We start from the raw sequence: 27529 nt of genomic DNA on the forward strand, positions 1-27529 counted from the left end.
TATGGCAAAAATATCTGATAGTATTTCTAGAATATAACTCATTCAAATAATTTTGATACTTCAATTATCAACAAGTTCACAAAAACACAAGTCCGCACATGCACTATAGAAAAATGCTTTAGTGGTACTCATTGACAATGTCTGTCTTTCTTTTAAATAACAACAATTGGTGGGGAGGGGTTCCTGGCTGGCTCAGTTGGTTGAGCAACTGAGTCTTGATTTCGGCTCAGGTCATGATCCCAGGGTTGTTGGATCGAGCCCCACATCGAGCTCTACAGTGAGTGTAGAGCCTGCTTAAGATTCTCTCTCTCTTTCCCTCTGCTCCTCTAACTTGCTTGTGCTCTGTGTCTCTAAAATGAAAAATAAAAAAATAATAACAGACAGTAGTAATATACAATATAATCATAAAGTAATAGCAAGATCTGATTGCTCATATAGTATATTATTTAGCTGGAGAAAAATTATTTTTTACAAGTCAAAAATGAAAAAAATAATGCTGAATAACAAAACATTTTAGAAAATATTATTTTATATACTATTTATATATTTTCATTATATAATACATTAATAATAGTTATATTATTAATAATTATATATTTATAAAATATACATATATCATTGTTTTCTATTAGATATTATAGTATATTTTATATATTATATAATTTATATTGTATTTCATATTATAGTATTTTTATACAATGTATCATACAATTATATAATTAATAATATATAATTTATATAATATAAAAATATATAATTTAATATATAATTTATATTTTTTATAAACTACTATCTTTTGGATATTAGTTTTTAAAATTTTAAAACTGTCACATTTTTATATACACTGTCTTAAGATCTCTTCTCTTTCGCCATTCAACTTTGTTCATATATTTATTCATATAAACGTACCAAAAATGCTGATAATTATTATTATGCCTTTTTTTGCTCTAACCATCATTTCCAAAGATACCAAGAAATGGGTATAATTTCATAATTATGTCTTTGTGACACCTACTTCTTTATACACACATTCTTATGAAAAATCCATATAGACAGAATACTTAATCTCAGAGAATCGAATAAAGAGTTAAAGTAATTGAATAAAAAAAGCAATGTCTCATCTCTGGAATTGAAAGTCTGAAAAGGATTTAGCCACATGAAAAGCCTTTCTCTTTTAATATGAGTTCTGTAAAAACAGCCAGTGATTATAGTTTTAGAAGTTGCTTATTCCTTGACCAGCTGTGTAAAAGATAAAAGACAGACTGAATCTCTTCCAACAATTTTTTTTGTTTCATATGCGGCTTATCTGGGCATGCCATCTAAGTCTTTCTTCCACAGGCACTGTTGCTTCTTCGTTTTTTCTTTTTTGAAAAAAAAAATTAACCTTTACTTATTTTTTTGAGACAGAGAGAGACAGAGCATGAGCGGGGGAGGGTTAGAGAGAGAGGGAGACACAGAATCCGAAGCAGGCTCCAGGCTCTGAGCTGTCGGCACAGAGACCGACTGGGGGCTGGAACTCACAGACAGTGAGATCATGATCTGAGCCAAAGTCAGACACTCAACTGACTGAGACACCCAGGTGCCCTATCTTCATTGCTTTTTCTATCCTTTCCCTCTAGAGATGAGTTGCTCATCAGTGACTTATTTTATTTTAGAGAATTGTGTCAGTTTGGGGTGTGAGAGTAAAAAGGATTAAAGACATCTTCCTGTAACCTCAGCTACTTTCTTGAATGAACAGCAGCTTAAGTCATACTGATACTTCAGGGCTGATGCGGGAAACATCAGTTCTTGGCATCTCAAAGCCTTTGATTCCTTTTATTCTCTTACTTTTTTGGTAACAAAAATAATTCTTTGCATTTGTATAGACTATAACATAGAACATAATTTTGTGTTACAAAAAAAAGTTATTCTAGTAATCCTACTCGAGTAGTAACCAATTATTTTCATTTCCCAATGAGAAAATTGAGATTTAGAGAAGGTAAATGATTTTCCTAGGGGCATGTGTTTACTTAGTTTTTTGTTTATTTTTGTTTGTTTATGATATTGCCCAGGCAGGCCATCTACATATATTTTTTTAACATTTCTTTTGGAAGATGTTCTCTATTTACTAAAGAATAAATATGTCAGATTAAATTTAGGAACAGTGTTAAATTTCGGGGCACCTGGGTGGCTCATTCGGTTAAGTGTCTGACTTGATTTTGGCTCAGGTCATGATCTCAAGGTTCATAAGATTGAGTCCCACGTTGGGCTCTCTGCTGATAGTAAACAGCCTGTTTGGGATTCTCTCTCTCCACTTTCTGCCCTTCCCTACCCTCTCAAAATAAATAAATAAACGTTAAAAAAAGATAGCAGTGTTAAATTTCAATAACCATTCCATATCTCCAACTCAGTTGTTCTCCAATATCCGTTACTGGCATCTGTTCTTTCATCCTCTTGGATACTAATCTCAAATCCATTGTTTTTCTTTTTTTTTTTTTAAATTTTTTTTAACGTTTATTTATTTTTGAGACAGGGAGAGACAGCATGAACGGGGGAGGGTCAGAGAGAGAGGGAGACACAGAATCTGAAACAGGCTCCAGGCTCTGAGCTGTCAGCACAGAGCCTGATGGGGGGCTCGAACTCACGGACCGCGAGATCATGACCTGAGCCGAAGTCGGACGCTCAACTGACTGAGCCACCCAGGCGCCCCTCGAATCCATTGTTATTGTACAACCATGAAGATATCATGTTAGGTATTCTCAGTATATCTTTTTACATATTTATATGTGTGATAAAATAGTGCTATAGAAATACATTTATACATTGTGAGACATATTCTCAAAATTTCAATTAATTAAATAAACATACAAAATACACACCTAAATGATTATTGTGCTCATTCCAATTGTCTCTAAATGTATAATTTGACCTAGATACAAATTATTTATTTAGTTATAGGTGAGACAGGGCAAAATAATTGATAATATATGAAGATTGATAAAATGAACAAAATGCACCTAATCATTGCCATGTACACAAAGTATAGAACTATATGAGTATACCCTTTTCAGCAACCCAACATTCTATCCTTTCACTATCTTAGACTTATATACTGACCCTTCCTGTACATCAATACTTTCCATGTTTCCATCTGTTTCTTTTAGCATCTACAGACTACCACCCCAATTCCACCCCCTTTTCTTGCAAATACACTATTTAATTAATACCTACAAGTCTTGTTCTTTCTATTTTCACTACTCTTGTACTGCTTGCCCTTATTGCTGGCTCAATTTGGCCACACCTTTCTCTGATTTTAATCTTAGCTAAAACTGGAGGGCATATTAGAGAGAAACATTCAATTTGTGATGTTGTGTTTGTGTGGTCTAACATTCATCTGAAACTTCAGCACTTTTTAGCACTTACTCTTTTTGATGTATCTGATATTTTACATTTCTGTAGTTGTTATCTCAAAGATTCACCACTTTCTTAAATCTTCTCTCTCCTTCACTCTCACTCATTCCTCTGTTGAAAATCTTACCTGCTACTTCACAGGAAAAATGGAGGCCATTATATATTACCTTTAATTTAACCCATCTATTTAGCAAATATTTATTGTGTTCCTTTCTGTTTTGGATAAACAACAATGGAAAAGTGTTGTTGTGAGCCCTTAAAATTAATGAGGAAAATTGATATGGCAGACTCCTAGCTGTCCTCACTATCTCCCTTTTCCAATATAATTGAGTTTAACTGGTGCATGGCCATTTAATGGTGTTTAGGGACACAGGGTGCCATAACTGGTGTTTTAAATTTTATTTCATGTTTATTTTCAGACATTTTATATAATTGATCTGTATTTGTTGTATAATTCTTAAGTCTCTGAGAAACAGAAATTAATGACTAATGTGTAAAGTTCAATATGCTAAGTGCTGCACATGGTTTATGTTGTTTGATCCTGATTGCATACTTCTGAGAGTTTGGTGATCAATTAGGTAGACACATCTGAGTAAATACTAGTGAAAAACTGAGGTTTACAAGGGATAAATATGTAGCTCAAGGTCAAACATCCAGTGATGATAAGGACCTATGTTATAAATATGGGAGAATCTGGCCAAGAGACACATATAATTAATCTTACAATAGTTAATAGTTTCTAAGTATCATAGAATTTCTAAGAAATAAACTTATCCTTGACTACATCTACTAAAAGCTTAATTCTAACACTTTCATGTCTTAAAAGGCACTTAAAATTTAGAGCATAAATTTGATGTGTCCTAAAAGGCTCAACAAGATATGGTCACTATTTACTCCAACCAACCTCATATTGAATCCCCATCTCCTAGACTCTGAAACCCCAGCCACATTGGTTCTTTGTTCTGTTTGTTCAGGGAATACAACATGATCTCTTCTATGACAAGTTTTTTTGCATGTGATGTCCTTTCTATCTATGAAGATTTTTACAACCTTGGGTCCTTATCCTACTTTCTTTATTGTATACCATTAAATATATTGACATGATTATAAGATAAAATATTTTAATGAGGGGCTCCTGGGTGACTCAATTGATTAAGGGTCCGACTCTTGATTTTGGCTCAGGTGATGATGTCACAGTCATGAGATCAAGGTCTACATGGGATCCGTGCTGAGCATGGAACTTGCTTGGGATTCTCTCTCTCTCTTCCTGTCTCTTTGCCCATCCCCTGTTTGTGCTGTCTCTCTTTCTCAAAATAAATTAATAAGCATTTTTTAAAAATAAACTTTTTTATTTTAAGATAATTATATATTCCCATGCAGTTCTCAGAGATAATAAATACAGAAATATTTTGTCAACTTTTCACCTATTTTTCCAATAACATTTTACATAATTACAGTATACTATCACAACCAGGAAATCAGCATTTATACAATCGACCAACATTGCTCAGTTTTCATTGGTTTTATATGTACTTATTTGTATGTGTATATTTATTTTCTTAATGTTTGTTTTGTTTATTTGTTTAGAGAGTGGGGAAGGGACAGAGAGAGAGGGAGAGAGAGAATCCCAAGCAGGCTCCATGCTTTCAATGCAGAGCTACACCTGGAGCTCCATCCCATGAACTGGTAGATCATGACCTGAACTGAAATCCAGAGTCAGACCCTTAACCGACTGAGCCCCCCAAGTGCTCCATATCTGTGTATATTTCTACACAATCTTATCATGTATAGAATCACATGACTATAGTCATAGACCATAGCCAATATACAGAACAATTCCATCATAAGGATCGCTTATTATACCCTTCTGTGGCCACGGTTACCTCTCTTCCTCCTTCCTTTATAATTTCTGACAACCACTAACTATTCTCCATTTTTAAAGTATTATCATTTGAAGGATATTACATAAGTTGAATGTGTGCAAGCTTTAAATTTTTTCCTTCATTGTTTTTTGATAATAAACTTTTTAATTTTTTAGGATACTTGAGATTTACAGGGGAGTTATGAAGATTGTTCAGAGGGTCCTGATGTGCCTGCACCCAGTTTCCCCTATTATTAACACCTTACACCTTACAATATAGCACAATCATTACAATTAATGAAATAATATTGATACATTATCATTAAAGTAGAAGCTCTTCCATATTTCCTCAGTATTTACGTAAATATCATCCACCTTTTCTGTTCCAGGATTCTATCCAGAATACCACATTACATTTAGTTGTCAATTTTCCTTAATATCCTCTCGGCTGTGACAGTTTCTCAGAAATTTTTTTTGATAACCTTGGCAGTTTTGAGGAGTACTGTTCAGGTATTTTGAAGAATGTCCCTCAGTTGTATTTGTCTGATTTTTTTTTTTAATGTGTATTTATTTTTGAGAGAGAAAGAGACACAGAGCACGAGTGGGGTGGGGCAGAGAGAGAGGGAGACACAGAATCAGAGGCAGGCTCCAGGCTCTGAGCTGTCAGCACAGAGCCCGATGCGGGACTCAACCCCACGAGCTGTGAGATCATGACCTGAGCATAAGTCAGATGCTCAACTGACTGAGCCACCCAGGCGCCCCTGATGTTTTCTGGGTTTTGTTTTGTTTTGTTTTATTCTCATGATCAGACTGGATTTATGAGTTCTGGTGGGAAGATCACAAAGGTAAAGTACCATTTTCATCACATCTTGTCAGGGGTTCATGCTATCAATATGACTTATCACTGCTGATATTAACCTTAATCATTTGAGATAGTATTTGTCAGGTTTCCTCACTGAAAAGCTGGGTTTTTTTCTTTTTTTTTCCCACTTTCCAAACAGTATTCTTGGGAAGTCACTGTGTGTAGTCCACCCTTAAAAAGTGAGAAATGTGCTCCACCTCCTTGATGAGAAAGTGTGTTATAAATTATACAGGCTTTTTCTTTGGAGATTTGTCTCTTCTTCCCCCTTTATTTTTTCATTTTCTTATTTACCATAAACTCATGGGTACTTGTTTCATGCTTTATATTCCAACAATGTTTGATTTTGTTTAAATTGTTTCAGCTTGGGTCATTAGGACCTCCTTTGGTTGGCTCTTGTGTCTTTTTCATATACCCCCATTATTGTGTGTGTGTATTTTCTTCCTTATTCTTGTTGATTCCTTATTTGCTGGCAATACAAGATATTCCAGGCTCATCTTTTATACTTACTTCATCAGTCATAGAATTGGCCATTTATTTAAAGAGCCCTGCTTCCTCTTATTGGAGAATGGTATTAGAAACTAAAATCTACATGCTAGGTTTACTCAGTATGTATGTAGATTTCAATAGTGTGTTCTGTTTTATTAGTATGGAGTATCACATTAGTGTAGGCGTATCATAGTTTGCTTAATTATTCACCTGTTAAAGGACATCTGGGCTATTTCCAGTTTGGGGCTGTTAATAAAGCTGCTAGGAGAATTCATATTCTATAAACTAAATTCCCAAGAGTGCAATTTCTGGATCATATGGTTAGTGAATAGTTTTATAAGAATCTGGCTAAATGTTCTCTGGTGTGGCTGTATCATTTTACAATCCGTTCCCACTAGCAATTTATGAGTGATCCAGTTTCTTACATCATTGCCAGCATTTGATATTATTTTCTACACCATTTTGATGTGTGGAGATATTTTATTTTGGTTTTAGAATAATATTTTACTTACATACTACTGAGAAATAAGGACAGATGGAAGGAAGAGCACTACAGCGAGTCTGCAACGTTAAAACCTAACAAAAACGCACCACAAAATCAGTAATTGGCAGTTAAGATCTCTTCCTTATCCATATCTTAGGTAAAAGGCCATTTTCTCACCGAAGCTTTGCCTGATCCTGCAAGCTGGCTGAGGTCACCCACTCTAGGAGTAGTAGTTACGTGTTTATTTTCTCCATACTACCAATAACGCCGTGTAACTTTATCCCAGTGTATTTAATTGTTGTTTCCTTTTTCCTGTCTAAACTGGAAGCTTCACAAAGGCAGAGACTATTTCCTTTACCACACTACCTCCAATACCCATGCCAGGTTCTGGTGTATAGGTGTTTAAAACTATTGTTGAATTAATACATAGACATGTTCTTCACTAAGTAGTGCACGTTCTCAACCAAGTAATTTAATGTCCTTCAAATTGCATTTACTTATTTACACAACAGAAAATTGATTTACATCAATTCTAAGACTCTAGACTTCCAGTTACAGAAAAAAACGGGTGATAAATGACAAAGAGAAAAAGAGATGATTTTTATTTTCAAACTCAATACTACTAAAAAAAAGAAATACCATTTAAAGTTATCAATTGCGGATACTATCTTCATATATTTCCAAAACAAGGCTAAACGATTTTTTCTTTTGCAAAAATTACCTCAATCCCCATCCTCAACCTGGTTGAATATGCTGAGACACCTTTGACTAAGTTGGTCCGTCTTCTCAGGAGCCTTCAGTCTCTAATTATCTTGTGGAAGGAGGCTGGAGTTCCTGCTGTTTTTATATCAGTCTTCAAGTTAAGATGATACTAGAACACAAAAAATAAAAAAAAATCCTTGTACCCAATAAATATTTGGTTTATAGAAACTTCCAATAAGGAAAAATTTGTCAAAACAGAGTGGTTTTGAATTTTGTTAGTTATGGATCTATAGTTATAAGATATTTCACAACTGCTCTTAAATACTGATGTCAATACAAATTAATTTCAGTATATTTATTGAAAACAGTTTCATGACACAAATATATTGCCAAACTTATGACTAGTGGAATAAAAATTAAATTATGTGCCATGGCTCAGGATAGCCAATGCATTAAAATCTGATGTGCTTGACATGTACCCAATAAAATAGAATGTAATAAATCATACTCAATATAAAATATTAATAATAAATGACACATATGTGTTTTTTTATAGGAAAGTAAACTAAAATCATAGTAAAAGGGCATGGGTCCTTGCATGGGTCATTATGATGAAAGTATTTCAAATTAAATATACAATATTCTTCAGACAATTTGTAATGTGTTCCAGCAATTTTAAATCATTTGCCTTATATAATTGCATATTTTTCAATAAACATTAATAGAGTATAACTTAATCTTTATATATAGAAATAACTTGAGGGATATGGCAATACTTACTAGTTTATATGATCAATGTAAATAGTTTAACTGGATAATTCAGGCCAAAGTGTTTCATATTTAAATACGAATTAATAAATAAATAAATATGGATTTAAACAATACAAAAAAATTCTACTTATCCACAATCCATATGCCTGGCTGATCTTTATATGGCTACATTATGTCCAGTTAGATACAGCTTCTATGTCACAGCCTTAAATAAAGTTGCCCTCAAATCTCTTTATTTCCACTGACTGGGAAAATAATGGTTTACACCTCCGAAGGAAAATGTGAGGATTAAATAAGAGGTTGTATGTAAAAGAGTTAGAATAAAATCAATTATTATAAGTTATTGTACTATTATTATCCACATAATAGTTATTGTTTTTTTTCCCCCCTGTGAAACAGCACTAAATAAAGAATGTTATGTTGCAGCTTCAAGGAAAATGTAAATGAAATGAGGGCAGATTTCCTATGCATTACAAAATGTGTTCCCCAATTTGACTTTGAATCTCCTGATAGCCAAAACAAAATAAGAAAATGTCACTAGTTGCATAATTTTCTTTGTCCATGAGAAAATGATGTGGTAAGGAGAGACAAGGATTTTAAATACCTATATTTTAAAGTAATTTGTGTCATGGACTTTTATTAAAGGAATAGTAAGTCTGCATCTGCTTTTATTCCTCTATCAGTATAAGTTGAGCTAAAACTTCAAAGCTTAATGAACTGAAATCAGTTCTGTAAGAGTCTGTGACAATGTACAGGCAGTATAGTAGAGTAAGGAGAGTGACCTCGTTTTGAATCCAGGTTTTACCTCACTTGTGGATGCCCAAGCAAGTAACTTAACTCAAGCATATATAAAGCCTTGGATTACCTTGCAGACTGATAATTCAAATTCATTCAGTGTCCAAAAAAGTTCATAAAATGAAATGAAATTATTTGCATTCGTTACTTATACCAGTAGGTAGCCAAGTTCTCCGGAAGAGTAACCAAGATAGATTTATTTTTATAATGGCAAGGCAAGTTTCTTATGGCTGGAAGAATCTTCTGCAGACCTCTGTTCTCACAGGAAACTGAGGACTTAGAAAGATGCTTCATGGTTCCTTATTTTTATAGTTGTCTTGGTAATTTTTCAGTTACTTTTCCATTTAAGAAGATGTGTATCATTTGTCTTTGTCAGTTGACATCTTTCCATCAATCTTGCCATCGACCTCAAAGGTTGGTGTCAGAATATAGATTAGCACAAAGGCTTAGAATCTGAATATTAGTTTGATTTGAAATAATTAGGAACAACAGCAGCAACAAAACTTGGGAAAGAAAATGATACTAGATGGCTAAGATTGCACCCAGATCATTCTAAACAAAGAGTTTATAAATATTTACCAGTGATGAAAGATTGTTTCAAAAGAATATGACCATTATTTCCCGTGATTTGTGACAGAATTACATGCTGGATTAAAAATAAATTATCACCAAAATCATAAAGTTCTCATTTCTCCTTTTAGATTCTAGACTCTATTGACTTTAACCAAAGAAGTAGAGATGCCTGAAAGTTTCCAACAGATTGAAACTGAGAAGCACTAGACCAGAAATCTAATAGGTAAGCAAAACAACAACTGAAATTGTGGATTCTCATGTTTTTGTGCATAAATATTTGGTGTGTTAATGTTAAAAATGTTGGTAGGTCAGAGGACCTACTCAACCCCATCCTCTCTAAAATAGAAGTTTGGCATAAGTAAAAATATGCTAGAGTGAGAGGTTGTTTGTTTTCAACTCAAAACACCACGCAGAGAGGAAAAGGAAGAAAATTTAAAGTATGGGAATTAGTATTAACTGTGTTCTTAAAAATTCTTTTGTTTTGTTTCATTTTTTGTGTCATAATAAGTGTTCCCTTTAATCCTCATCACCTATTTCACTCATCTCTCCCCACCATCCCTCTGGAACAATCAGTTTATTGCTTCTCTCTCTCTGTATATATATATATATATACATATACATATATATATGTATATATATATACATATACATATACATATATATACATATGTATATATATACATATGTATATATATGTATATGTATATGTATATATATATATGTTTTTTTCCTTTGCACATTTGTTTTATTTCTTAAATTCCACACATAAGTGAAATCATATGATATTTGTCTTTCTCTGACTAACTTCTTTCACTGAGAATTTTAATCTCTGACTCCATTCATATTGTTGCAAATGGCAAGATTTCATTCTTTTTTATGGCTGAATAATATTCCATTGTATTTATATCACCTCTTATTTATTTATTCATCTATCGATGGACACTTGCGCTTCTTCTATAGTATGGCTGTTGGAAATAATGTGCAATAAACATAGGGGAGCATATATTCCTTTGAATAAATGTTTTTGAATTTTGGGAGTAAATATCTACTGGTGCAATTATTGGATCATAGAGTAGTTCTATTCTTAATTTTTGAGGAACCTCCATACTATTTTCCAGAGTGGCTGCACCAGTTTTCATTCCCACCAACAGTGCACAAGGGTTCCTTTTTCTCCACATCCTTGCCACCATTTATTGTTTCTTATGTTTTTGACTTAACCATTCTGACAGGTATGATCTCATTGTAGTTTTGATTTGAATTTCCCTGATGATGAGTGATGTTGAGCCCTTTTCATGTGCCTCTTGGCCATCTAGATGTCTTCTTTGGAGAAATGTCTGTTAATGTCTTCTGCCCATTTTTTAATTGGATTATTTGCTTTTTGGGTGTTGATTTGTATCTGTTCTTTATATATTTTGTATACTAGACCTTTATCAGATACGCCATTTGCAAATATCATTTCTCATTTGGTAGGTTACTTTTTAGTATTAGTGATTGTTTTCCTTCACTCTGTAGAAAATTTTTATTTTGATGTTTTCCCAATAGTTTGTTTTTGCTTTTATTTCCTTTTTCTCAGGAGACAAATCTAGAAAAAAAGTTGCTATGGCCAGTGTCAAAGAAATAACTGCCTGTGCTCTCTTCAAGGATTTTTATGGTTTTAGGTTTTACATTTAGGTTGTTAACCCTTTTTGAGTTTTTTAAGTATGGTGAAAGAAAATGGTCCAGTTTCATTCTTTCTCTTGTTGCTGTGTAGTTTTGCCAACATTTGTTACAGAGACTTTTTCCTATTGTATATTCATTCCTCACTTTTCAAAGGCTAATTAATTAACCACATAATTGTGAGTTCGTTTCTGGGTTTTTATTCTATTGATCTCTGTGTCTATTTTTATGCCAGTGACATATTGTTTTAAATATACTGCTTTGTAAAAAACTTGAAATTTGTATTAACTGTGTTTTAATATGCATGAGTATCTAATCTATGGTTATACTTTTTTTGAATGAAGCATGAACACTTAGTTTGATGACCTATGAAACTAATTACTATAATATAAATTATAATGATACAGGCATACTTTTTTTTTTACTTTTTAATAAAATAATCTTCAGAGTACAGGATCTCAGAAATTATTTCATATGTGGACCATATTCATTTGAGTGTAGAGTCAGAAGTGCTTAAGTGACATAAAATTTTTTTTGCTAAAATGTATATACCAGTTTTATCCTCAAATTTCTATTTGAATGATGAGTAAATTCATGATACATGGCCAGTAAGGAAGATTCAGAGAATGAATGTTTGCCTAACATGTCAAAGCAGTTTCACTATTAGTGGAGTGATCCGTGATTTCAATGTATTCTACATTGGTCTAAAGACATGATGATCAAAGGGTTAATTAACTTTCTCCTTCAGGCTAGTTGTTTTTGGGGGAAGATATTTTGTTACACTGGAGCCAAAAGAGATAAGTGGGGGAGGCTGGAACGATGCCCAGCTTCTCCAATACCAAGATCCTTGGGAAAATAACTTTTTCCTGTTCTCATCCCCTTGAGGTGTTTTGTCAACTATGATTTTTACTAAGGTTTCTTAGGAAGGGAAAGCATCTGGCAAGGAGCTGGAAGTCTGTCCCTCCTTTCTCCACTACCTTTACTTCTTTTTTTAAGTAAAAAGTATGTAAGAGGTGAAGTTACATTAAAAAACATTCAAGAAAAATAAAATTATTATATAGAAAAGACAAATTTTCAAGTCAGTTATCAAAATGTTAAACTGCAGGATATCTGACAGTAGTACTATTGACCAGGATCAGCAAGAGAAGCTGGTAATAAGACAGTGGAGTAAAGATCAAGGCAGTTTCTGGTTCTACATGTAAGGAGCTTAGAAGTCACCACTCTGTCCTAACAAGTAAAAATATGAACAGACTGAAAAATCAACAACTCTTCTTTGATCCATAAGACAGTAGAGATCACAAGACAAATCACTGTTCTCCAACTGGAGAGAAAGAGAGATGAATATAGGGAGGCATGGCTTACCAGAGCAGAGTTGCTCAAACAGAACGGCTACAAGAACCAGTGCTGGGGAACGTAAACCTGAACTGTAATTGACAAGTTGCTGGAGGCTCCTGATTCCAAAGTTAGTATGGAGAGCAAGACCCAGAATAGCCAACGCAGTATTGAAGGAGAAGAACAGAAGTTGGAAGACTGACTCTTCCTGACTTGAAGACTTACTATTCGGCTATAGTTATCGAGATAGTATGGTATTGTCAAAAGAATAGACAAATAGATCGATGAAACAGAATAGAGAGCCCAGAAATACATGCTCATAAATATAGTCACTTGATCTTGGACAAAGGAAAGAGGCAATACAATGGAGCAAAGACAATTCTTTCCAACAAATGGTACTTAAACAACTGAACATCCACATGCAAAACATGAATGTAGACACAGACCTTATAATACAAAATATTAACTCAAAATGGGTCATAAGCCTAAATGTAAAATGTAAAACTATAAAATTCCAAAAGATAACATAGATGGAAACCTGGATAATCTTTTATATGGTGATGATTTTTTAGATATAACACCAAAAGCATGACCCATGAAAGAAATAATTGATAAATTGGATTTCATTCAAATTAAAAGCTTTGACTCTGCAAAAGACAATGTCAAGATAATGGAAAGACAAGCCACATACTGGGAGATAATATTTGTAAGAAACACGATTAATAAAGAACTGCTATCCAAAATACTCTTAAATCCAAAGAACTCTTAAAATTTAACAATAAGGAAACAAACGACTCTATTTAAAAATGGGCCAAAGATTTTACCAGACATATCACCAAATAAGATGCACAGATGATAAATAAACATATGAAAAATTATATGTCATCAGGGAATACATATTAAAACAACAATGGTACACCATTACACACCTACTAGAATGACCAAAATCCAGAATACTAACAACACCAAATGATAGTGAGAATGTAGAGCAACAAGAATTTTCATTCACTGATAATAGGAATGCAAGGTAGTATAGCTACCTTGGAAGATAGTTTGGTTGTTTCTTACAAAACTAAACATACTCGAGGGTCTTGGGTGTCTCAGTTGGTTAAGTGATTCTTGGTTTTGGCTCAGGTCATGATCTCACAGTTTCATGGGTTTGAGCCCCTCATTGGGCTTTGCATGGATAGTGCAGAGCCTGCTTGGGATTCTCTGTCTCCTTCCGTCTCTCTCCCACCCCACTCCTGCTGTCTCCTTCTGAAAGTAAATAAACTTAAAAAAGAAAAAACCAAAAAACCTAAACATACTCTTGCCATATGATCCAGCTATTGCATTTATGTCCATACAAAAGCCTGCAAACAGATGTTTATGAAAGCTTTATTCATAATTGTTAAAACTAGGAAACAAAAAAAATGTCCTTCAGTAGATGAATGGATAAATTGTTGTACATCCAAACGATGGAATACTATCTAGCACTGAAAAGAAATAAGCTGTTAAGCTGTGAAAAGACATGGAGGAAATTTAAGTGCATTTTACTAAGCAAAAGAAGCCAACGAGAGAGGCTTATATACTGTATGATTCCAACTGTATGACATTCTGGAAAAGAAACTATGAAGACAATAAAAACATCAGTGGTTACAGGGATTAGGGGAAGGGAGGGTTGAATAGGTGGAGTACAGAGGATTTTTAGAGCAGGGAAAATACTTTGTATGATATTATAAGGATAGATGTATGTCATTATACATTTACACCATGTACATATACATCATAGACGAGTTAGGGGGATATTGCAGAAGAAGAATGATATGATTTCAGAACCCAGAGTATCTTTGAAAGTAGTAAACAGCGAACACATTCAAGGGAAGTTTGCAGTAGACAGATTTGGAGGAAAATATAAGGAGTTTAGGTTAGGAAATGTTGATGGGATTTGTGTTAGATGTCCTATGTATGTGTTGAGTAGTCACCTGTGTTTTGGCAACGTGTTGTTTACAGATAGTCATTTATTATATGGGAACTAGCTATATAAAACATGAAAGCATTACTATGTTTTCTTCTTACCTCATATAATAGTACTATTAGATAATAAGAAAAGCTTATGTTCTATCTTAAGGTAGTGCATTTAGTACTTTGAGGCCTAGAGTAAATATTTCTCTTTAATTTCTGATTCTTTGATAATGATTTTGCCAAATCTATACTATATTAGGAAATAAGAATTTTAAAACTTGGGGCACCCAGGTAGCTCAGTTGGTTGAGTATTAGACTCCTGGTTTCGGCTCAGGTCATGATCTCACGGTTCATGGGTTCGAGCCCCACATTAGGCTCTGTGCTGACAGCATGCAGCCTGCTTGGGATTCTCTCTCTCTCCCTTTCTCTGCACCTCCCCTGCTCTCTCTCTCTCTCTCTCTCTCTGTCTCTCTCTCTCTCTCAAAATAAATAAGTAAACATCTTTTTAAATAAAAAAATTAAAACTTCATGGCCCATATTCTTTAGATTTGTGAAACATGCAGTATTTATTTTTCACTATGACAGTTTTAAGGTATACCTATCACATTAACTTTCTGGTAAAGTTTCAGGTATCCTGAAAATTAGCACAACAAATGAATCAGACACACAGAGATAATGCTTTTGCCAGCCCAGAAAATATATGCAGAGCTCCTATGCCTGAGTACCCCTTTATTCTTTCCATGATTTATCATGGAAATGTGAGTTGACAGTTTTATGTATGGAATGCAAATCTGGCTCACTTTATCAATCCCATGCATATTAATATGTATATATGGTAATTTTTGTTGCTTGCAGAATGGCCCTTAGATACTGCTTCCATTCTATGTAATTTAACAGGTGAAATGTTGGAAGGTACACATTTCATGGGCTGTTTTTATTAAACCAGTAAAATGTTTGTAGAAATCTGCTTGGTGATTGTAATTCTTTTATTATATTCCTATACATGATCAAAAAAGAAGTCAGATTCATTATCATATATATGCATGCATGATATATTTACCAATATAAATGTTTCTATTTATGGAACTAATAACTTTATTGAAGCAAGAGAGTCATTGGGGAAGAGTTGTTACATAATGAAGGAGCACATTTTCATCAAGTTCCAGAAATGATCTGAATTAGAGTAATTATGATCTACCAACTAATTTTGTAGCTTTCTAATATAATTACGAGAGAAAATAAAACTTCATAATTCCTAATTATTCTTTCCACATGTCATATATCATTATCTACTAGACTTGGTTATGATGATGAAAACATCCCTCTATCTTTCCTTCCTTTCCTTGCCACTATACTTCAAAGATTTAAAGAGTTGTGCTTTGCAGTCAAGAAGTTACATTTGAATCACAGATCCACGCACTTACTAGCTGGGCGATCTTAGACAAATGTTTTAAACTTCTAAGAGTTGGGGCCTTTGGGTGGCTCAGTAAGTTAAGCATCTGGCTCTTGGTTTCAGCTCAGGTCATGATCTCACACTTCATGAGTTTGAATCCCACATGGGACTCTGTGCTGACAGTGTGGAGTCTGCTTGGGATTCTCCCAAGGGGAAGTCTCCCCCTCTTTCTTCCCTTCCCCCATGCTCTGTCTCTCTCTCTCTCTCTCTCTCACAAAATAAATAAATAAACTTAAAAAAATTCTCTAAGAGTCAATTTCTCCAACTATAAATTATATAATAATAGTAATAATTATTTTATATAGATTTTAAGGATACGAGTAATTAAGATAAAAGAGGTAAAATGTTTTCCTACAGAGCTAGCACTCAATGTGATTTCTATTAGAACTATCATTATCATTATACATATATTACTTATACTAAAGATATATCTTGACTTGTTTACAGGCAATAGCTCTACCTAAGAAGTACATAGATTATATATTTGCTCAGAAAACCTACACTTAAAAGTATTCTCTCTCTTTTATGTTCTGTAATTACACTGATCCATTTCTGTGTGTGTGTGTGTGTGTGTGTGTACACACACACACACACACACACACACACACACACACATATGCATGGCCACATTTCTTCCATTAAAGACAACAACAAAATACTCCGCGGATCCCTTCTTCTAACCTGCACTCTCCTCCTCTAGTTATATTCTACCTCTCTGCACTGGCGCCATCCCAATTTCTTGAATTGCTATGCTTTTTTTTTTTTTTTTTTGGATTCCCCACCTCACATTTGCTTCTCCATGATGGATTTGACCCTCATCCCTTCCTTCAAGTCCAGCTGAGTAGTCCTTACTAATCTATAAATCTATAAATATATATAATATATATATAATATATAATCTATAAATACAATGAATATTTTCTCAGTGTTTTCTTGTCCTACTTTAAGCAGCATTTCACTGAATTGGCTACTTCCTCTTTTTGAACATCACATCCAATGACATCAGTGTGGTTGGTTTCCTTCTAGCCTTTGGCCTAGTCTCTTAGTCTTCTTGCCTCATCCTTCAAAGCTTTTCATTAATTGTTCTGGTTTCTCAGCAACTCTTGATCATTCACCAAAGTTTACACGTGTTTTAAGCCTTTTAACTGCTCAGTAAATTATTAACAACAAAAAAATACAAACAACAGAAATATCTGATTGTTCTGGCTCAAAAAGTAGAGCACATAGTTGATGTATTTCTTTTCTTTGCCTCTCACATCCAGTACATCAATAAGTCCTGTCACTTCTACATTTGAAGTATTATTAAATCTGATGACTGTTCTCCATTTTCAGTATATCATTGTCTTCACTGGGGTATTGGAAAATAGCCATCTTATTTTTGTCTGTGTAGCTATAAAATAAACAAAAATAATAGTACAACATACAGCAAAGTTAGGTTTGTATGTTATGTTGGAACAAGTGCTGTAGGGAAGATTAAGAAAGGAATGAACTAAGTATGATCTGGAAATAGATATGGTTTAAATTTAAATAAGAACTTGAATGTAGACCACGTTGAAAAGGTGACATATGAATGAATGTTCACAATGTATTTATTCCAAATAAATGTACTTAAATAATTTAAACAACCTAAAATTTTGTAAACTAAAATAAATATAGAGTTTACACTCTAGCACTTTACAAAAATATAATTCATTGTAAATCATAATGTGTGAAGAGGAAATATATGTAGCAAATGCTAAATGTGATTTAAACATTTTTTTTCCTAAGTGTTAGCAGAAACCCATGAAGGCAAATGGAATAGGAAGAAATCCTCAATGGAGTTTCTGTTTATGCAAACTCTAAGATATTGTGAAAGAATATCTGCCAGCAGTAGCCCAAAAATTACCTGTGGTCTATATAAAAGTAAGGGAAAACATGTAGTATAAAGTTGAAGACATTGTATTGGAAGTTTTCTTTAGAGAAGTAGAGTTGCTGATATACTGTGGGTTTCCTCAAACCTATGATGAGGCAGTGCCTCCTCCTTATCTCAAGCAAAATAGGAATAGACTCCAAGTGAACCAAGTCTGTATTGAAGTCTGAAAAGTCTAAATACAAGAGGCCAGAGTGGTTTCCTGGGATTAACAAGGTCAAAAAGTACTACTTGGAGAGAGATCTGCACTTCTGTTAGCTGTCAAGCAGCCCTTTGTTTTTCATGCACTAGAGAAGAATACTGAACAAAAGAAGCAACAGTAAGTCATCTCTAAAGGATACTTTCCATGATCCCAGGAACCATTAGATCATGGTCTGAGCCAAAATCAAGAGCTGGACATTTAACTGACTGAGCCACCCAGGCGCCCCAGACACCCTTTCCAGGAGGACTTCCAACCAGGGGTAGGGTATCTCCCAGAGGAAAGACTGGAAGTCTAGTATGGCCAAAAGAAGATGACACTTGAATGATAGGGATATAAATGACCACATATGAGATAGAACACGTCAACCACTTTAAGAATTCTAGGAAGCTATGCAACTGTGAAGAAAGTTTCAGAAGAGAAAGAGGTAGCTTTTGGCATACGATTAACCCAAATGGTACTAACATTGGATTACAACCTTCCCAGGCAAGTGAGACCTTCTGACACTTCTCTCCCTGTTTCTGTTGGCTTTGAACTTGGGGGTTCCCTAAAGATCCACAGTGTGGGGCAGGACAAAGCAACTATGCTTTTCCTTTTCTTTGATTGCTCATCAGCTGAGGAGAGACCGTTGTAGACTTGAAGAGAAGTTAAAGATTTGATGTTAAACTGGAAGGGATTTATTTTATCTGAAAAGAACCAGAAATCTATGAGATCTTCCTGAAATTTTCTTTAGACTTAAGGAAGAGAATCAGTATAAAGAGTGCTCTGAAAAAGGAGGTTAGTAGAAAGAAAGTTTCTCCTTGACTACATCCTACCTACCACATCCACTTTTTCATTAAACTGAATATGTGCAATTTTACAAATTTCATTAATTTTTCATTGAGCTATAATTGGTTGTGTTGGGAACTTCACTGATTAAATTCATTTGTTCTTTATCTGAAATTAGACAGAAGTTCACTTAATATGAGCAATTTTGCAAATTATTCTCAATAATATAGTCAGGAATAATTGTGAATGACTTTGAAATTTGCAAAAAAGATTACTGGGTGTCCTGTCTAGTTCATCCTTCAGTATCTTTGAGCTATGTTAACATTCTAAATTGTAAATAACTGACAGCAATGAATATGATTTTTCTCATAAGCATGCAAAATAATTTTCTCTAGTGGAGGTACTATTGATCTTCTTTTCCTCCCTCCCAAAGAAGTCAGTTTTCAATCTATCTATTGACCAAGTTTATTACAACAATCCTGATTACTTAATATGTGCCTCTCAATTCTCCCTCAAGCTGTTTTGCAGTATCTTACTGGTTCCCTCATTAATGTATGACTGTCATGATTTCATCCTTTAAGAAAAAATATTCTTTAAAATTGTGGAGTCCCCCTGGAGAACTCAGTTGGGTAGCCTGACAGAGTAGGCGCCAGGGGAATACATTTCATGCTGCTGGTCTGCTGATTTTTTTCTTGGCCCCAGAGCGAAATCCAAGTGGCAATAGAACTTTAGTTGTGTTGATTTTGTATTTCCCTCATTTTTTTCTCTTCTCCTGATTTTATGATTTATTTTGGTTTTTGTTTCACTTGTGTATTTTACCTTCCAATGTAACAATGATAAGTGGGAATTTGGTTTTATGATCTGACTTTGGTGATCTTTGTAGATGGATTATAAAGATCTATTCCGTTAGGTGAGAGATAACATAGAATAAAGTTTGTTATTCTTTTTTTTATTGTTTTTCTTTTGAAAAATCTGAATTCAAGTAAATTAAGAAGTATGTACCCACAGGAAGAAAAATGGTTCTTTAATATCTGTGTTTTGATATTTACTTTTGACTGGTAGCTGAAATTATACATCTGAAGCCATAAGCATTCTATGTGTCTTTTTGTCCGTAATTCTGAAAGGTTTTTACTTTTCATTGTGTGAGTGTGAAATGTTTTACTCTCTCTAGAGGATTCCTCTAGAGGAATGAATTAAATAATAAAACATCTTAAGTTATAAGAACTCTGCTGTGATTTGCTTATAGAGATAATATATAAGCATTTATGTGAGTTAAATATTCTTAAAATTTCCAGAAAGTAAGAATATTAAAATGTTAATAGTTTATATGTCTTAAACTTAAAAAAACATTTCTTCTTAAAGAAAATAACTCAGAAATGTTCTAAGACACTAGATAATTAGGATGACCTTTGACAAGACTAGTTGAATAATTTTTGTTTTAAACAAATATAGCCATGTCTTATCTCTGATTTATTAAAGTACAATAAAATTAGATATTTCATTTTACTTGGGTTTGTTTTCCTAAACTCTTACAAATGTACTGATCAAATAAGGTAATAGTTTCTCTCAAATAGTTTAAGATTTAAAAAAAACCTTTAAATTTGTTCAACTAAATTGAGTAATTATTTTGTCTAACTTTTTATTTCCATGGTAATTGTGTTTTGTAGTACGTCAGCTCAAAGGAAATTTTCTGAGATCTTTATATAATTTAAAACCTCAGTCTTATGCTACCTTACATTAATTAATGGATACTCATTGCATACCTAAATAATTTTTAAGAAAGATAGATTATCTAAGCATGGTTACTAAGCATCATTTTTATTTTATATGCCTTTTACTTCAATACTTTATACAGGAGCTGTATATAGCCTTGAGCCATAACTGTGTAAATAAGATGTGTTTGACCTTAAAAAGTTTTATTATGTGTCTATATGTAATTGCTAATCTGAAGAATTCTTGTGTAAAACAGACAGTTCTCATTAATCCCATGCCTTGCTTTTACTGTGAAATAGTAGTTACTTTGGTTGAAAGTTATAAACCTATATATAGTAGGAGCAATGGTGGCAAAGGAATACAGTTGTGTGTGTGCTTTTGTTGATCAAAGAAAAGGTGTAGATTTTTCCTACCATGGCAGTTCTCAGGCTTCTTAGTTTCTGATCAGACCTTATATACTTTTGTGGGCCCCAAAGAGCTTTTGCTTATGTGTGTTGACTCTGCATTTACTGTATTGGAACTAGAAACTGGCATTTTCAACACGTCAGTTCGTTTGAAGATAGCAATAATGAACACAGCATAAACATGAATGAAATATCAGTATTGTTATGAAATTATTTTGACCTTGCAGATTCCCTGAGAAAACCGCTGTCCTAAAGTAAAGTCTCCATTGGTTCTAGAAAATGAAGGATAACATTTGGAAAGTGGATTTTATTTGCCTTGGCTTATAATACCTGTGTTTGGAAAGAAAAAAAAGCTATAAAATATATTAAGATTTTAACAAAGTCCACTCAGTTTGGATGGGCTTGCTTTCATAGTTTCTAATTAGTGCCTTTAGCTACAGTAGGAGAGGTTATTTTTCAATTTGATGCAGTCTGCCTAGATGGAGATTCTGTGTTGTATCAGATTAATTTTCTGTGCCTTATGCTGAATTTATGATCTTCTAAAGAAGATTACTTAAAAGGAGGAATCTACTTTAGAATAAAAAGGAGGGGGAAAAAAGACCAAAGTTTCTGCATTTATGGAAGAGCTATAGTTTTTTACAATTATTTTATCTTCTATTTGTCCTTAAAATGTTTTGTCATTAAATTAAATATAGAACCAGCTGTTGCTTCTCATGCACCCAACACCCTATCCTAACTGAATGCCTTAATATCTGACAACTCGTGGTTTTGCCTTGCCAAAATCTACACTACACTTGAAAAAATCCGCTTAATTTTTTTTTAACATTTTCCAGACAGTTTCTGAAAAATCATGCATATGTCCTTTCTCTCTATATATAAAGGGAGATGCTAGAAATCATTAGGATGTTTATGTGTTACTGTTATAGGGGTCACACAGAAAATTGTCAGATCAGAAGATATGCTTAGCCTTCCCTAAGTTTGTATAGGTAAGATGTTATTAATACAAATATTTTTTAAACTGTTACACTTTAGGGGAAGACTGGGGATTTGTTAATATGCTTCTTTCCATAATACTAATTTATCTTCAGGGAAAGCACTAATCAAAACTCTTATGGTATAGTTACATACTATAAGGCAATAGAGATTTTTTTTCTCTTCTGTACTGTTGGTTATAGAAATAAACTAACCACAGACAGGAATAAATCCTTACCTACAGATAGTTTTTATCTTACTATTAGGTTTTCCTGAAATTTCTAATGCAAGCTATAGTCCAAGGAATGTGTTTTTAAGAAAGAAAGACCATTTCAGAGTTTTGCGGAAAAATAACTGTATCAGGCATTTCAGGCTATTGATGCTAAGACACACACAGAGTAAACTTGTGAGTATAGGCTCTGTGCAGACATCACTTAGATGACTTTTAGGCCTTATCAGTGAACTGAGTTAGGATTTCCAGTACTCATTTTGGTCCAGACATCAGTCATCTGCAAATGGATGGGTAACCCAGGATCCAGCAAAACAAAAATTAATTACCTAGGACTGAATGAACTGATGAGAAAAATTACCTTGTGTTTATTTATTTCCAACATTGTTGATGATGTTTGATTTTCCAGGTATAAACGGAAGTCCTTTTTCTTTATTCTTAAGCTATGCACAACTCACAACAATTCAATAACTCTGCTTTTATACATTGAAATAAGACATTTTAAAATGATATCTGATTCTCATTGATCCCTTAGAATTCATAAAATCTTACCGAGTCTCCTTACTTTTCATGACAAAAAAGGATAGATTTGTAAGAATCTGTTCTCCATTTCACCAGTACATAATTGACAAATTATATAATCACAGCCATACCTGCAGTGTCATATTTGAAAACTGATGTTCATTAACTCAGGCCTGACAAGATAGTTTTGAACAACAATGTTGGTTTTATTGACAGGTTCAGTGCCTACACAATTCTTTTAGGAAAACTTCCCTTACACCTGCTTTACAGGATTGGGCCTTTTAGATGGTAAGGGAGATAAATACCTGGCAGGCCAGGACCCCTAGGAAATTTTGAGGATCTCTGGAAGAGAAGTCACTCAAATTTACAGGAACTGTGGTTGAAATCTGTGGAGAGAGTTTCATGGGTTTGTTTTCCTATCCTCCATATAGCAAATAAACAGAGACACTTAAAAGCATGATCTGAGATTCTTTATGATCTTAGATTCTTTTGGACAAAAATGAATTTTGTCCTTGTAGGTTGTTCAATACTCTACAGCATTTAATTTGCAAAAGAACGCTAAAGAAATTCTACAGGGTTAGTTAAAACACTTATTGAACTTAGGTAAATGACCAGACCAAACCTAATGAGACCAGTGTATTTTGTCTTGAGCAATAATGGCTTTCTTTGATATTATGATGATCATAAGAGGGGTGAAAGTGTCAGAAAAATAAATACAAATGGAAAACGGAAGTGGGCAAAAATTATTATTGGGTGCCTTGGTTAGTGCAAACATCCCACTTATCTCTGTCTTCTGTTATTTTTGAGCTGTGTTACAATTTTGTAAGTAGTAGATACATAATACTGATGCATATAATTCTTGTCCATGTATATATATACAGATGCATTTTGACTAGGTATGAATGATTTCCATAAACTGTGGAATAATCAAATTCTTTTATCTATTAAACATAATAATTTCAGCAGCCTATTTCCTTATAAATGTCTCTGGTTTTAGGATAATCCATTGACCAGATACAACATTTTTCATGCTTTCTTATTCTTATTAATTTCTTATTAATGAGTTAAACTACATATGTGAAATGGTGATCATATTATATTCAGATGACAGTGACAATTTACCTTTTAAAAATATACTTTAATTTATATCATTTCAATTTGCTTTTCGAGCTTTTTCACCATCCTTTTTTCTACTTCTACTATGTAACCCGTGCTATTCAAGTAGATTTACAAGTCCTTTCAAGTCTAAGAGCCACTCTACACTGTAGGTATTATTATGTTTATTTTAAATCTACTGAACTGAACTTTCAAGATAGTAAGTGGTGAAATTATGGTTTAAACTGTTTTCAAAGCCTGTGCGCTAACTTAACTTTCAAAGTGTTTATCAAAGCTCCAAAATGCAAACAATTGCTTTACCACTCATTGTCTACTTCGATATAACTGAATTTGGTTTGTTTTGACTATCAATCAGGATGTGAGCTATGAAAAAAAATTATTCTGGATAAGTTCTCAGTGAGATAAAGGAAGTTGGCATCTGTTGCATACATTCTGTTGGCAAAACACACACACACACACACATACACACACACACACAAAACCTCATAAATAACCTTGGAGAAAAAGCTGGTATATCATTAACAATATACCTCTATAAAATTGGCCAACTTCCTAACTTCCAACCTTCCAGCAAGCCCATTAACCTTAGCTGGTACTGTTTTGAACAATTTTCAGACTCATCTACTTTATCACCAAAAGCCAAGAATTGCTTGTTCATTTTTATGTTGTTTTCTTTCTTTTTTTTTTTTTTGTATAAGGATAAAATCCTTGATGGAGGTAGCTTTCTCACATACTTCAGCAATATAGTTTGCCCATGCTTAGATATGAGGTAGCATTTTGAATGTCTTGCTATAAAAATTTTTTGTCTGTCTAAATTGCAATGCCTTTGCATTTTGCTGTCTTTTCAAAGTTTTCCCTATTCTATAACTATAGGTTTTCAGGAACTATTTTTGTGAGAACAATAAAACGTTACTTCTTCTTGTCCCAGAATTCTGTTACCAAATGTCTATTTGTCTTCATATATTCACAAGTTTTGGTTTTCTCCGAAATTAAAAAGTCCAGAACAAAAACTTTGTTTAGGCTTGTGATAGTTCTCAATAGCTTATATGTTAATTTCTGTTAATTTCATGATTAGATTTTGATAAGCCACAGAGAACCTGACTTCTGCCATCCATTTCTACATGTGCAGCAATATAAGACGACCCAGTTGTAATTGTGTGGCCATCAGTCTTTTACTTAACCTATGCTCACTTCACAAAATTGTGAAAACCAAATACATATAATAGCTAAGCCCCTTTTGAGCACATAGCAAATTCCAATTTCCTCTCTTCCTTCTTTTTCCTTAGTGTTTAATTTTGTCTTTACCATTATAGCACTAATTACCTCTGACGGCCTAGACATACCCACTACACTCAGTCTCTTCTCATCAGGATTAGTTCCTCTGCACATTTGAAACTTGTCTGGCTCATCTACCCGGATATTTCTTTGGAAAAGTATGTTCATGCTTTCGTGATTTATTGATCTTCTTCTTTCTCTGCCGGTTATGGGGTTTTCTGTTTGTTGTCTTACTCCGTGACCCCATATTTAATTCTTGAGGCAATGTGTTTTCCATTCTATTCTCTCCTTTATAGTCTTCCCATATTCAAATACTTCAAATATCCTCATCCTGTCTGTATCCTGGGGCTTTCAGTTGTATAGGGTTATCTCCGATTTTGTATGTCAGTTCTCCCTCAAAATTAGCAAGCCAGAAATATATCATTTGAAAATTCTTGATTCAGGATCATACTATCTTAATAACAATCTCTATTCAAATGTGGAATGGGAGGCGTCTGGGTGGCTCAGTTGGTTAAGTGTCCAACTCTTTATTCCAACTCATGTCATGGTCTCACAGTTCATGGGATAGAGCCTGCGTTGGTCTCCTTGCTGACAGCGAGAGGGCTGCTTGGGATTCTCTCTCTCTCTCTCTCTCTGCCTCTCCCCTGTTCACGCTCTCTCTCTCAAATAAATAAATAAATAAATAAACACTAAAAAATAAGTGGCACTGGAAGAAAGCAACCCTGGATCTACTGTGACTTATCCTCTCATGTATTTCCCGTGTGTTCATGCCCTCATTGACCGCTGCTTATTCTTTATCAAATAAAGATGTTAATTTATTCTTTTTTTTCTACTTAAACAGGTAATATTTTCATCAAAGCCCTCATAATTTATGTCTGGCTAATTGAGAATAGCTAATACTTGTGTTCCCTATTGTCACCTTGCTGTAACACAACTACACCTTAAGAATTTCTTAAACAAATTTTACTTTCCATGTATTCGTCCATTCTATCATGTTTCCTCCAAACTCTTACCTCTTTCATTTAGAAGCTCTTCACTTTTCAATATTCATATACAGATTCATCTACTAAATTCTTTCCTTTTTTTACCACTGTCTACTTAGTTTGGCTTACCAGTTATATTTTATATGCTTCACAACCATTAGAATTATATTGCTCAGACAAGTCCAGCATTTTGTTTGTTTGTTTGTTTGTTTGCCATGAAGGTAAGTGCTATAATTTACAATTCAAGTAATACAATAAAATGGGAAATAATTTTTTTTACAGAGATATTGTATAATATTAAAATAAGGTCTGGGAGGAATTTCTTGAGAAGTTGCCATCCATGTTTGAATTCAGAACCAGGGGAATTCTTTTTATTCATTCTGACACTGGCACTGAAGACAGAGTTTTCATTCTGTTCAGTATTATAAAGATGGTGTTGATCATATTTTTCTCCTTTCAATCATTCTTTCATTCATTTACTCATTCATTAAACACTTTTGAGGATGAACTCTATATGAAAACCTGTTGAATGTATATAAAAAACAAAATGTCACTGTATTCAAAATGCTTAAGTGTAATGGGGCAAGAAAATAAATACAAAATTAACATGCAGTGTGATAAGTATCATGACTAAGTTATGGGGGAAATGCTATGGGAGAAAAACCTCCAGAAGTCTTGTAATGTTATAAGGGAAAATGAGAGGATTGGGTTCTGTCTGGGAGGAGAGACGGCACAAGTCTTCCAGGCAGAAAGATCACTTGTAAAATGGTAGATAAATGTGGGAAAGGAATGTTCAGGAATGAGGAGGAGTTTGGTTTGACTTTGTATGAAATAATTGTTCTCTCCTCCTGACTGTTCTTTTCTTCCAGTATTTCATTAGAACTTTCCTTTATCACCCTTAAAGCTTGCAAGAGTCTTTAGGACCAATGCTAGTCTGATGCTTTGTTTTCATTAAATGATAATAATGTTAAAACTAAATTCATAAACTCCATTGTAGCCATGCAGTTGGATATATTTTATTATTCTTTACAGACATAGCATTTGAGCTAGACTGTCAAAGTAACCTCTATTTAATAGATGGAATAGTCACGAAGTAAATTAATGAACATCTCAATATGTACATTTCTGCA

This window comes from Panthera tigris, chromosome B1, assembly GCF_018350195.1.
Source record: "Panthera tigris isolate Pti1 chromosome B1, P.tigris_Pti1_mat1.1, whole genome shotgun sequence".
NCBI lineage: Eukaryota > Metazoa > Chordata > Mammalia > Carnivora > Felidae > Panthera > Panthera tigris.